This window comes from Tenebrio molitor, chromosome 8 (genome assembly GCF_963966145.1).
Source record: "Tenebrio molitor chromosome 8, icTenMoli1.1, whole genome shotgun sequence".
NCBI classification, from domain to species: Eukaryota; Metazoa; Arthropoda; class Insecta; order Coleoptera; family Tenebrionidae; genus Tenebrio; species Tenebrio molitor.
Window position 1 is genome coordinate 557,536 of NC_091053.1, and position 13,486 is coordinate 571,021.

The 13,486-nt window shown below is 35.2% G+C and overlaps 1 long non-coding RNA gene across 1 annotated transcript; it reads right to left on the reverse strand.

The window, feature by feature from the left end:
* Nucleotides 1-10,645: 10,645 nt before the first annotated feature.
* Nucleotides 10,646-13,438, reverse strand: LOC138136628 (uncharacterized). The gene is made up of 2 exons (XR_011161373.1): nucleotides 12,692-13,438; nucleotides 10,646-12,559 (listed from the first exon to the last, which is right to left on the reverse strand). It is a non-coding gene; the product is annotated as an uncharacterized lncRNA (long non-coding RNA).
* Nucleotides 13,439-13,486: the final 48 nt, after the last annotated feature.

The window sequence follows — 13,486 nt, forward strand, 5'->3', positions numbered from 1 at the left end:
GGCCATTTCGATTTTTTTTTTCGATCGCACGGTACAACTCGCGCTTGCTATTTTTGTGTCGGAAATGAATATTTCAAATCGAATAATGTGTTCATCCATTATCAGATATTTTTAATAATCTGTGACTGAATTTTATACAAAAAATAGTAAAAAAAGTCGGATTTCGGTTATTCCATTAAGCACATATTAAATTTTATGTTTCGACGGGACATTAATTAACTTTTCTATCAACGTGAACTAATTATTTTTCTGTTAACATTTTCAAATTAAAAAATGTACAAAACACGTCGCGTTCATTACGCTAGAAAATAAAACAAGGTCTATTAAGCGAGATATTTTTGAAAATGTATTGTTTTTCTTATTTTTTGCGCTATACAGGGTATTTCACGTGTGATCATGAGCCCGAATTGAAAATGCAACCCACAATACATTTGCAAATCAAAGCTGGACGCGGACCTGGGTTTAAATGCAAATGTATTGTGTCCGTCGGGGTCATTATCACTCGTGATATTATTTTCTTGCATTGTGAGAGCGTGTTTAATTGTCGGCGTTTCTGTGACTCGTCCTTATCTTTGGCCTCATCAAATTGGATAGTTCTTCAGAGACATCCCTTTGTAATTTCATATAAAACACTTATTTGTCAGTTTCGACGTTTAGTTTTGCACAATTACTCTCGAGAAGCGAATAATTCTGAAATAATGAATACTTAGCGCTGATGACGAAGAGGCAACAGAATCGCGAGTATTAATTTGCAGAAGTAGTACTCTATGATTGTTCGAAGAACAGTGCCGAACTATTCGCTATTAAGAAATTTCTGGTGTGTAATTTACGGACGGGAATGTTGATCAAAGTATAGAAACTAACCGAATATTGCGAAATAACTCCGCAATATGAGTTTTGCTTTATTTATTCGTTTCGCACTCAAAAGCGTAAACTTAATACAATATACTAATGCGATTTCAGTCGCGACTTCACTTCTTGGAGAGTTCACCTTACTTTGTGTAATTAAGTTTACACTCAACTCGTTAGAGGTGGTAGCAGCGGCTCTTTCAATTCCTACTCTTTATCAAATTTTATGCCAACGTTACGTTACGGTGCATACGTCTCGGTTTGCTCTTCTACGGGTGCACGCCTGAAAGAGACGCACTCTCCTCAAACCGGAAACGCAAAGATGCTGGATTTGCATCGGCTCCGGAACCAATGTTTTTGTGCGAAAGAAAGCGTCGCTGCCAATTAACCACACTAATAATCTTCACTCGTTAAGTAAAAATAATCAACTAAATTCTCAAGAACACCAAACCAAGGTGAGCACGAAAGAACAACTCAGAATCTTAAAAATTGAAATTTGGAATAACAGCTGTCTCAAGTTGCCAACATAAATTTTCAAATATGTATTGGTAGCGCCATGCATTGCTGTTAAATGGCAAAAGTAGACGCACGTCATGTCGACTTCTACACGGACTATAATTAAAAAATGTAAATTTAAAATTTGTTGTGATTTGGTGTTATTTAAATGATTCACAAAATAACACGCAAGAACAATAAATACACAAACTTAACCTCACTTATTAATGACACATTTTCGCGTCATTAATGCCATTTTACTCCACGAGGCAGTAGTTGTAAAGCCTAAACACATCGTTCTACCAAAAAAAAATGCTAACTAAAAATCTTGCTATTTTTATTAAACTCTGGAGGTTTCATTCGTTTTTCGATAAAGCCTTTACTCTGACGTCACGATCAAAAACAATAATTGGAGAAAATCAGCGAAGTGGCTGACCTCTGGTGGTAATTTTTGAACTAACGAAATAGGGAAAACAAATGTTTACGTATTGGCCGTAATACATTTCAATCGCTAAAAAATAGCCAAATTCGTTTATTTTTCATAATAAATTGTGCATGAAGTGATAACGAGTACCTCAAAGTGTTATTGTTCCGTGCAGCAGTGTGATACAGTGTGATATTTAGTGAGCAAAGACATTTCTCTGCACTATTTCCATGATGTTATTTCCCAATAAAAAACTAAAAAATACCAAGCAGGAAGTTTTAAAAATCGGAAAACCTATTAAAGAGCTTCTAGAAATAAGTGAGAATAGAGTCAATTGCTTTATTGGCCCCTAAGAGTTGGGTATCAATCCCTAATAATAAACTGTTTAAAACCCCTTGCAGCAGGTCAAGATGTTGCGATTTTTTGCAAGCAGACTCAGGGACAGGCTAAATTCGGAGATATTTTTATTGGGGGTTACAAAGCACTTTCTACCAATCGATTTTATACCTTTGGGCAAGTTTGGGAAGCTTTGATGATTATAGCTTTTTACACAACAGCAAAAGGTGTCAAGTGAGACAATTGAAACTCAGAGCCATTCTCTCTCACAATTTACCAGTGGGTACTCACAATAAAACCGTAAAATGTTGACAAACTACTAATAGGTAACGCTTCTTAGGTACTATAATAACAAATTTTATTGACCGAACTAGTGTTGTTTTTTTTTTGTAGTTCGTGAAGGTTAAATTTTGGTGTAAAAGAAGCAGGAAATGATCTGGGTAACGCTGCTGATGCTGACAAATTTTCTCCAACTGTTGATGTTAATGAAGAAACAGCACAACAGAGTAACAGACAAACATAAATGTTGAAGAGCCAGTTCAGAAAGTTGCAATGACAAAGGTCTTGGTAGACAAATCAACGCAAACTGATAATCTTGGTGGTTCTTATAACTTGCAACTTGTTTTAAACCATTTATTATAATGTAAAATGTAAAAAATTGTTACCGGCAAATTAAATCCAAATACAAATGAAATCAGCTGTTCTTTGTTTTCCCTATTTCGTTCAATTTGCAGCGCCATCTTGCGGTTGCTGATTTTCTCCAATTATATCGGCAATCCACAATACATTCGTTATCCGTGTCCTGCCTCGTGACGTCAGCTAGCCGTTGCAGCCGACCTACACACGTCAAAATCGTCATTTCAATGCATTTCAGAGTCTGAATATCATACTTGGCCTTGAGTTGACCAATGAACGTCAAGTATTATATGCATGTTTTGCATGGGCTCGGAGCTGCAAGTCGTGTAGCCAGATAGTGTGACGCGAATAAGTAGATGAACAAGTCAACGGCTCGTTTATTTAGGATTGACTTTGCGTCACGTGCCCGCCGCTTCCTAATTTTCAGTGGATTGTTGTTTAACATTAAATAATAAAAATGGATATTTTATCTAAATATCAAAACTTTTCCCGTCTAAATATTGACGAAAAACTGGAAATAAAACGAAATGGAGGTCCTAAACCTGAGTTAATTATCGAATGCTCCTAAAAAAGTCGTGGAAAAACTTACGTTCGAAAGTTTAACATGAACATCTACAGCAAATACAAATGGATTTGTGGCTGTGAAATTAAAAATCGCGTATTTTGCTTTAATTGCATACTTTATGGGGGTGATTTACATTGGACAAATAGTGGTATTAATGACTTAGTGCATTTAAGTGAGAAAGCCAAAGCTAAGTTCCGCCCACAGGTCCTTCTCGCCTGATTTTCATTCTACGCGACTAACCTCTTTTAAATGTCACGCCACTGGCTCTTGCGTTTCTGTATCCAGCTATGACGACTAGACACGAAGCTCCATTCGGTATACGCTGGAATTTTCCGACTAAAAATGTCCCGACTGTATAGTCCTACAGAAACTCTAGTGGAATTCGGCTTTGGTTGTAAATTTAACAACAACAACCGAAGAATAAGATTTTATTATCAAGTAATAACCGTTGTCATAAATACAACCACCACTACCTGTAACATCCCTGCCTGAAGCTAACATTTTGAACCCCAAACTGACAACCCTCATTAGCATTTATCAGTAGGATTATTGCTGCAGCATAAAATTCTATTTTTCAAGTGACAAACATAAATTTACAACCAAAGTCGAATTCCACTAGAGTTTCTGTAGGACTATACCTACCTATTTTAATACCTATACAGGGTGTTAGTAAATGGTTGGGAATAAATTTCAGGGTGAACTTCTTACGAAAAATGTGGCTTAAAACTTAAATAAAGTTTTCGGTTAAAATGAGTAGTTTTCTCAAAAAAAGAAAAAAAACAAAAATAAACGTATTTTGGCGTTTTTTTTTTTGAAATACTACGATTTAATAATGGTTCAAAGAAAAAATTTAAACGTGGAAAAAATTCAAAACTAATGCAATTTTAGGCAGACAAATGAACTAATTAAAGAAATTCTCCAACAGTGGACTACATTTTATTTTTTGAGAAAACTACTCATTTTAACGAAAAACTTCATTTAGGTTTCAAGCCACATTTTTCGTAAGAAGTTCATCCTGAAATTTATTCCCAACCATTTACTAACACCCTGCATAGTTACTATAGTTTGTATTCGTTTTATTTTATTTATTATTATACTTGGACTTGGGCTCTGCAGCACTGCCAAGTCCTAAAGTCACGAGCCGCAACTGTACACCTACCAAAACAAACGAGAGTAATCTAATCAATAAATAATTTCCAAAGAACAGTTTGTTGAAAAAAAAACCGGGGGAATGAATTTGCAAAAAAAGCAAGGAAGCACTCAGAATCTTAAAAATTGAAATTTGGAATGACATCTGTCTCAAGTTGCCAACATACATTTTAAAATCTTGGTAGCACCATGCACTGCTGTTAAATGTCAAAAGTAGACGCATGTCATGTCGACTTCTTCACGGACTAGGCTCATCGGACTATAATTTAAAAATGTAAATGTAAAAATTTATTGTGATTTGGTGTTATTTAAATGATTCACAAAGTAAAAATTACGCAAGAACAATAAATAAATACACAAACTTAACCTCACTTATTAATGACACATTTTCGCGTCATTAATCCCATTTTAATCCACGAGGCAGTAGTTGTAAAGCCTAAACACATCGTTCTACTAAAAAAAAAATGCTAACCAAAAATATTGCTATTTTTATTAAACTCTGGAGGTTTCATTCGTTTTTCGATAAAGCCTTTACTCTGACGTCACGATCACGATCAAAAACAATAATTGTGTGCTCTAGATGCCAATGCCTGGCGCTTCATTTTAACGCACTGTTGCCAGATAGTCAGCTCCAAGATTGCCAAGTCGCATGATACGAATTATAAAATTCTCGTCGCGAAATGAAATTACAAAAATATTCGCTGGTTCCCCGACTATTAGAGAACTCGCAGGCTTAAAAAGTTCGTCGTGTGGACAGTTAATGACAAAAAGCTGACACTTTACTAAATCGATTGGTTATGTATAGGTAAACATCCAAAAAAAAAAGTTCAAAAATTGTGGTGTGCAAAAGGGCGTTACTCAAAATTTTCGAGTTACGTAGCTTATCGGATAGCCGGTGTTCAAGTATTTTTTTGGTAGAAACTTTGTAATATTTTCTGTAGCCGTTTGGTTGTAAAAAAATAAACAATTTTCAAAAAAGTATTGCGTCTTATGGAAGGAATAAAATTCAAATGCCTGTATCTCTGTTCGACGCTCGCCAAAAATTCGTTAATTTTGCCGTATTTTTACGTTTCTCATTCCATTACTCGAAAACTAAGCCCCAAATCGAAAAAATGTATTCTTTAAGAACTAAAGACCGATATTCTCTGATAATGATGGTGTTTATTATTATAATTTTGAGGGAATGTTAATCAAGTTATGATTAAAAAACTAACGTTGCAACAAAATCTCTTAGGACTAATAAGCGCAATCCTCGATCACCCTCCCGCACCCCTCTTGTTCCTCGCGCTCGGCTATTGCCAATGATCTACCAACAATTATTTTGTTCGTAATATTTATAGTCCAGTCAATATAGACATAAAAAATAATTCGATCTTGCAAAAGGTCATGTAGTTCTAACTTTTTAATGTTATTTGGACCTCGGCCAAGAATAAAAAACCAAATTTGCAACTTCGAAAGAACTGCGAACTTTTCGCACTATTTTCAGTTTTTGCTAATATCTCCTAAGGTATGAGTCTCATAGAAAAAGTTAAACTTACCTTTTTTAAACTAGATTAAATTCGATACAATTAAAGGCCTCAGCGAACTCTGTGCGTCCAATACTTTCCACAGCTCTTTAAAAATTGGCTATTTTTTACAAAAAGTGAAAAAGTTTTGTTTACATATCTTGTTTTGTTAAATATCGTCAAAAATACTCCTCCCATGAGAAAAGTAATGAGTAATGAACTTGAAGTAAGTATATTTATTTAGCTTTAAGTTGAACTCTGACTTGTTAACTTGTTTGTTCAGTAATTTTATTTTCATTCCATAATATTTTGTTTTAGTCAAGATTTTTTGCTTGCATAATTTCTCCATGCTGATTTTTTAGTATTTTTCTTATTTTTTTCTTTTCTTCAATTTATTTTTAACTTTAATTGCTTCAACTGTTCCTTGAGGTTGTTCTATTTCTGGAACAGCTGTAGGAACTGTTTCTGAAACATGGTCCCACTCTGGAAAGTGTCCGTGACTCTTCAATTTCCAAGCCAGAAAAAGGAGTTTCTGAAGTTGATTGCGCGATTCTCTCTTCAATTTCATTTAACAACGCACAAGGACCACATCCGCCCGTCTGCCTGAATTGGTTTTTAATAATGTTTTTTTCTTTGAACGTGAATGCATGTCTTGCCATGTACAATTTATAACAAATTTACGCCAACCCTTCCAGTCTTTTCTGGACCCCGGGATAGAATTTAAATGTACTCCAATATCCTGCCAGAGCGCCATACTGTGTTGGTTTGTGAACTTGGATAAAAAATGTCAAATCATTAAATCTGGGTGTGCATCCAAATAATCAATTAACATTCTTTTGTTCTTCACTAATAGGTGAGCCTCGTTTTGGTTTTTGGGCCATTTTTGTACTCAAAATCCTCCAAATTGTACCAAATAATGAGATAAAAAATGAAGCAGCGGTCGTTTCCATGGAGACACTTTTTTTCAACGCGCCAACTGAATAGTATCTTATTAATTCTACGTTGCCAGATCACTTTTCTTAACATATTGATCAAACACTCGAATATGAACCTAACAATAATCTTTTAAGTAATTTTTACTAAATGTGTGTATATTTTCCGTCGCAAAATAAAACCATCAAAAGGAGCAAAAATAAAACAACATAGTTATTTTACAAGTACGCTACTTTGAAAGAGGTGAAGTAGAAAGCACCGTACCAGGTAACATCATTAGTTCCTCGATGGGGATAAATTATCGATAACTAATAACATGGAAAACTAATTATTTTGCAAAACGACTTTCTCGAGTAATGCTAACGAAAGCTTTAATAGCGCAACGTTTAATTCTGTTTTGAGATTCCGACGTTTTCTTAATAGAACAGGAAATTCAGTCGGTTAAATTGCGCTTGGTGCGCAATCTGCGCACTTTTTTCAAATAAATGTCTTGACAACACAACAATGCTGAATTGTGTGAGCGCAGAAATGAAAACTAAAGACTAATTAAAGAAATGTTGTAATTTTGAGTGTACGCGTCTCAATTAAAATATTTTAACAAAGAGGAATTTCTTGTTTTATTTTCTTTTTACAGTTTGTCACAAACAATAATGTGTAAATAAATAGAGCGACATCCGCAGCAGAGTTAGTAGAGCGCCTTCTAAAACTTCCTTCTCATGAAATAGAGGCCACGGTATCGAGGCCGGATTTTATTTCATCACTAGCTTTTACCCGCGACTTCGCAGAATGTTTTCAAATTATGTTTCTACTTTCATGTATTGTGATAAACGCAATAATTTCAGTATGAAGTTTGTCTTTTTACGAAGAATAATTAAAACTTTACTGTAGACTACTTTTTTCTTCGACTATATAAACAAAAAGATCAATACGATAAGAAACTAACACTATGATCACTTACCAATTCATGAAAATACGCCAACATAACACTTTTATTTTCAATTGTAACCTTATTTAGATCCTCCTATTGTTTGATTGTCTCGTTTGATTTCAGATACCTGTCTTTTGATTTTTCCGGTATTAAGCTATTTGAAGCTTGTTCTGCTTCATTTAAGACATCTTCCGGTAAAACACAATCATACAAACATATTTTGCGAAATTGCTACTTTTATAAACAACCAAATGTAACTATGATATCTGAACATATCATGCAAACGCGATTTCCAACTCGAAAAAACTTTTTTTGTGCTTAACAGGCTTAAAAATGATAATAGGGGTTGCTTTTTGTGGGTGTCAAGCGGCGAAGGTGACGATATACTCAGAGGATGAAATAGGGGTGAAGCGGCGAGGGTGAGGGTATTTCCAACTCGAAAAAACTGTCTTTTTTTCTTAACAGGGTTGAAAATGGTAGTAGGGGTTGGTTTTTGTAAAATTAAAGTAGACAGTAATTTTCTTCTTGTTTTGAAGATCAAGTGTACAAAATTTCATCAAGATGGGAGTAAAACTGTAGATTTGCATACAAAATATACAAACAAACAGACATTCAGTTTTATATATTATATAGATTACATAATAATTCCTTTGGAAGCACCGTTTATAAATATTATGTTTTTTGCATTATGCCCACTTCTTACACGACATCCCCATCTGAGTGTGTTCATATTATTATTTTCTCCACCTCTCACAAAATACGCTTTTGTCAACTACTGCTCGGACTGTTGGATCTAGATTTAAAATTGATATTCTTAATAAGATTCAATCTACAAACTCCAGTCGATTGGAAGTTTCCAAACTGGACGACTTCATTTTAAATTTTCTGGAATTTATTTGTCAGCAACTAGAGGAAGACAATTTTGAAGTAGAAAAAGATACAAATCTTCGCTTGAACGGTTCGCGTTTCAACGCATCGATTTTCTTCGGCTGTGGTTGTTTTTGAAGCTATTATCTTTTTTATGAAAATGTTATGCCAGCTTTTCATTTTATTTTTTGTTTAGCCTATTACAGTTGGGATCGATAGCGAGTTAATAGCGCGACGCTAGATAAATAGGTAGTCATTCTTTCTATTGATTTCTTGCGGACGAGAACTTATTTACTTTGTTTTCGCTTTGGATTTTATTGCTGTTCTTGCATAAGAACGCTTTCAGGTTCGTTGCAGTCGCTTGCGACGTCTTTTCTGCATTCACATCTTCCACTAGATCGGACAAGCGTATTGCGGAGAGTATCAGGCACTTTTGATTGCTCTTGGTATCTTTCTGGACGGATTTCACCGGTGCCAAACAGAACCCACTCGCATCTATATCACTTTTAATATGCAGTTCCATTAATTTTTCCCGGTGCATTATTATTGCACGAGAAATAAAATGGAACATCGTATATTGCGTGTAGGTGGTTCAAAGTAAAGCAACGCTGGATTTTCATGTAATAAACAAGGTCCTTGAAGTCGAAAATAAAACAAGTGTTTAAAACTCGGTTTATCTGGGGAGAAATGAGAATCGGAAAAACCGTGGAAGTTCAATGGTATTGCATAAAGAAAACTGCATGGAAATGCTTTATCGGCTTGGAATTTCTCTTTTTTAATTTTTATTTCAAATGGAAAAGCAGAGTAAGTCGTTAAAGACTGCAGATTTCAAGAGTGAATTGTTAAGAAATGTGGTACAGAGAGTAATATAGATGTAACAATGTAGCAAATTCAATGTCTTATAGAAATGATAAAAGATGCATTTGAAAATTGTAAGTAATTGCAGGAAAAATTAATGGGTTAATGTTCGATTTTTTTGTGATCTGCTTGAAGATAAAATAGTATACAGGGTGTTATTGAAAGTAGAACTCGGAAAAAATATCTAAAAAATTCTATGTCAAAAAATAAATTGACATTTATTTTTTGAGCTACAATTTTTTTTAATTGCTTTTAGTCTTCTACGTTGTCAAACAACCTCGTAGCTAAAATTTCGGCACATTTTAAAAATGCACCCTGTATATCATGTTACTAGTAGTTGTCTCGAGGGTTGGAATACGATTTGAGCAGAGGAGAGAGAGCACCGTTGCATAGTTGAATTAACAAAATTATTGGTTGTCCGTGAAACTTGCTTATAAAATCTCAACCCCTAACTAGAGCCGTAGGCCTAGTAATTGTCGTGTAAGACACCAGAAATTTATACAATTCGGAATCGTTGTATCCAGCTGCGGCCCCGTTCCCCCAGATACAGAGCCCATTACAACACAATTTTGTCAAACCCGAGCTGGTGGAGCGTATTTTATTATATCGAGTACCGTTATTTACAGTTGTTTCCGTTTGCCACGAATCGACCGAAATTGAAAACAACAATCTTTACTCGTGTTGTCCCGTCTAATGTTCGACTTGAGACTGTGGGAAAATCACCGCTGCATCACGAACTCAATTTTACATAAACATACTCGCATATCCACACCAATTCGGGTTGGATAAACAAACCTAATCCGCCCCTCGGCAATTCTGACACTGTATTTGTGTCAGTGGATGACAGAAAACCGGTTTCTCTGTTTTTATACGCCCAAAATGTGTTTTCCTCCTTCTTCCTATTGTTGTTGAGCTAGGTTTAAGATTAATTTCGGTCTTGTTGTTTGTTGTAGTGCACTTCTTTGTCGGCGGACGGCCATGTCGCTGCTTCTGGCGTCCGATATTGGCCCTAAATAAGGGAAAGGGTGTCCGGCTTCGGAAAATATGTGACGCTCCACGAGATACGAGCTTTTTTAGTGAGTGGTCATTAAAACTGCAAATCCATTTATTCTTTTATTCTTCGATACCAGATTACTGTTTTTTCGCTTTTTGCTTACATTTATTTTTTCATTTCTCTTATTAATTGCCCCACATCCAAAATACAGTGTGAGGAACGTAACTTAATTTAAGAGAATCAATAATAACAAAGCCAACAAATTGCACTTTCAAGGGTCAAAATGACATCATACAGGGTGTAACAGAAATAGGTGCATTAATTTTAACTGCTCATAGAACTCGTCAAAAGGAACAACTTTTCTATCTACCATTTTGCCGAAAAACCATCTTTAATTCCAAAAAAAATTGGAGATATTTTTCACTAAAATAGACCTACGTCACTAAATACTACAATGGCTAATTGAGATCAGCGTTACTATGAAAAAAACGTCCATTTTCATCCAGAAAACGTGTTTTAACGCCTTCGTAAGAATCTGGCTGTTTCACGTTTTTAGGTTTTGGAGATATGGACGGTTTAAGGAAAATCTTTCCTACTTTTTTAAGCCATTACGCAACGTTTTTCGCCAAAATGGCAGAGAGAAAAGTTGTTCCTCTTGATGAGTTCTATTACCAGTTAAAATTAATGCACTTATTTCTGTTACACTCTGTATAAGAAAAACATACAAATTATTTAGCTACAATCTCTATGGAAATGTGACCAAAATATCGCGCGTTCAAATGAAATCCTGGGCTGAGTAGGCCTTGAAAAAATTAAACCGTTTAGAACAGTGTAAAGTTTGAATTTCCCGCCGTTTGACACGAATGACATTTGTTTATGTTTAATCGGGAAATAATGAACATGTTTGTTTTCAGCAAAGGGTGCCCTTAGATATTTGCTTCGACAATAGGAACCGTTAACTTAGTCTATTTTTAATGTAAAACATTGCAAAGAAAGAAAAAAAAAAGATTTTTTGTCTCTAAATTTTAGGTTAGCTGTCAACATGCTCCAATTAATCTACGTTGTAAAAAACCACAACAGTTATTGACGGTTTCCAACGCCTTCCCAGCCCAGGATTTTATTTGACCTCGCGATAGTTTTTGCCATTACCTTCTACGTTTGTTTTAACATTTTTCCACTGATACCATCACCTTCGCAATGTTTCCCTTGCACATCGTTCGTGTATTCGTTGTAAAATCTCCGAACTGTGAAAAAACTCTTCTATTTGCTTCTCGTTTTCAATAAGTACTTTGTGCATCAGATTATCACTCCTGTTTCTCCTGAGTTTTCTCGTGAAATTTCATCACCAATAGCGTCAGTTTCGCTCTCAACTTCCAAACCACGTGGTTGAGTTTATGATTCTTTCTGTACGGAGCCATCACTGTCACAAATTCGACATTCGACAGCAACTCGCTTCATTGTTCTCTGCCTCTAAGTTCAACAATATTAATTAGTTAATTAAATTTTTTTGCTTCATTCATTCGCGCGACAATCACACTGTCATCTAACTCGTCTTTGTTCACAAACTAACGTATCAGGTTCAGTAAATATTCAAGCCTTGGATTAACCGAAAAATGATCATTAGAATTTCACAAACTCGTCTTCTATCTTTCCTCTCCTCGTTCTTTCATATTAATCGCGATCAAGTTGCCAATTGGCTCTTTGATAAAATAGGATTGAGCGAAAAAGGGATCATGGCGATGATGCCTTTTTTGACAGATGTCAGTCTTTTTTGAGTTGAATTTCGTTTCCTGTGGAATTATAATAAATCAACTGTTTTCACACAAGATTCGCTTTTACTATCTCACGATGGTGTTCATAAAAATAACATTTTTTTTTATGATTGCATAATTAGTCGAAATGCAGAAATATAAAATGTATCGATGAAGGTGGTCAACATTTTCAACATCTTCTATCATTTTAAAATTGTCTTGGTGTGCATTTAATGCTTTCAACATAAAAAACACATCCAGCACCTAACCTAAAATTTGACAGATTACACATCGCTGCGACTTTCATCAAATTAAGAGGTTTTGTATTCAATGTTTCCAAACATGCAGCCCTCTGCTCTAATTAGAAACCCTTTTGGTAACCTGGTACTCACATTACTTACATAAATATTAAATAAATTTAGTTAAAAATGTCACTTCTTAACGAGATCCTAACCTAACTTTTGAGCACATGTTTCGACTTTAGCTTCTAACTATTGTCATAAGCCCTTTGTTTAGCACTTTTTCTTTCGGTTAGAATTGTTTACTGTTCTAATTTTGATATTTATTTCTTCTACATATTCTTTCTTTTTTTCTATTTCTATTGATACTATTGATGCTGTGGATTCATCAAGTCAATTTATTACACGGATTGTGCGATTTCGGTGTTCCTGTTTAGAGTTTCGTACCCTTCGGACAGACTTGTTTAATAATGTAGTCAACCAGTAAAACAATCGCTTTTAATAATTCATCGATGGCCGCTTAGTTTTAGTGTTTAGGAGTAAAATGGAATAGGTTTATTGTATGGAACTAATTGAAACATGTCGGAAGTTTTAATTGAAGGGTGGTTAGTAGGGGAACAGTGTCCTCACTCTGGGGGAATAAAATGTGGATTTATGCTCGTGGAGAAGCACGTAAAGCAGTCGCATGTTGTCGCGAAGTCCGTCCGAGTCTTCAGCGGAATAAATCAATTAGGCACTCAACCCCTCAACCTTAACCGGAACACAACATAATCGCCACCCCTAATAAAAGACGTTCGTTTCGTGAAGTTTACGGCTCGGCAAGTTGCAACAAAATCGTTTATAGGTGGCGTTCGGATATTCGGGACCTTCGTCGGCATTAACCGCCCCAATAAAACCCCCAACTCAGTATTAAAACTGTTATGGCAAGGGCTTAGCATTGATTACCGTCCGGTCCGA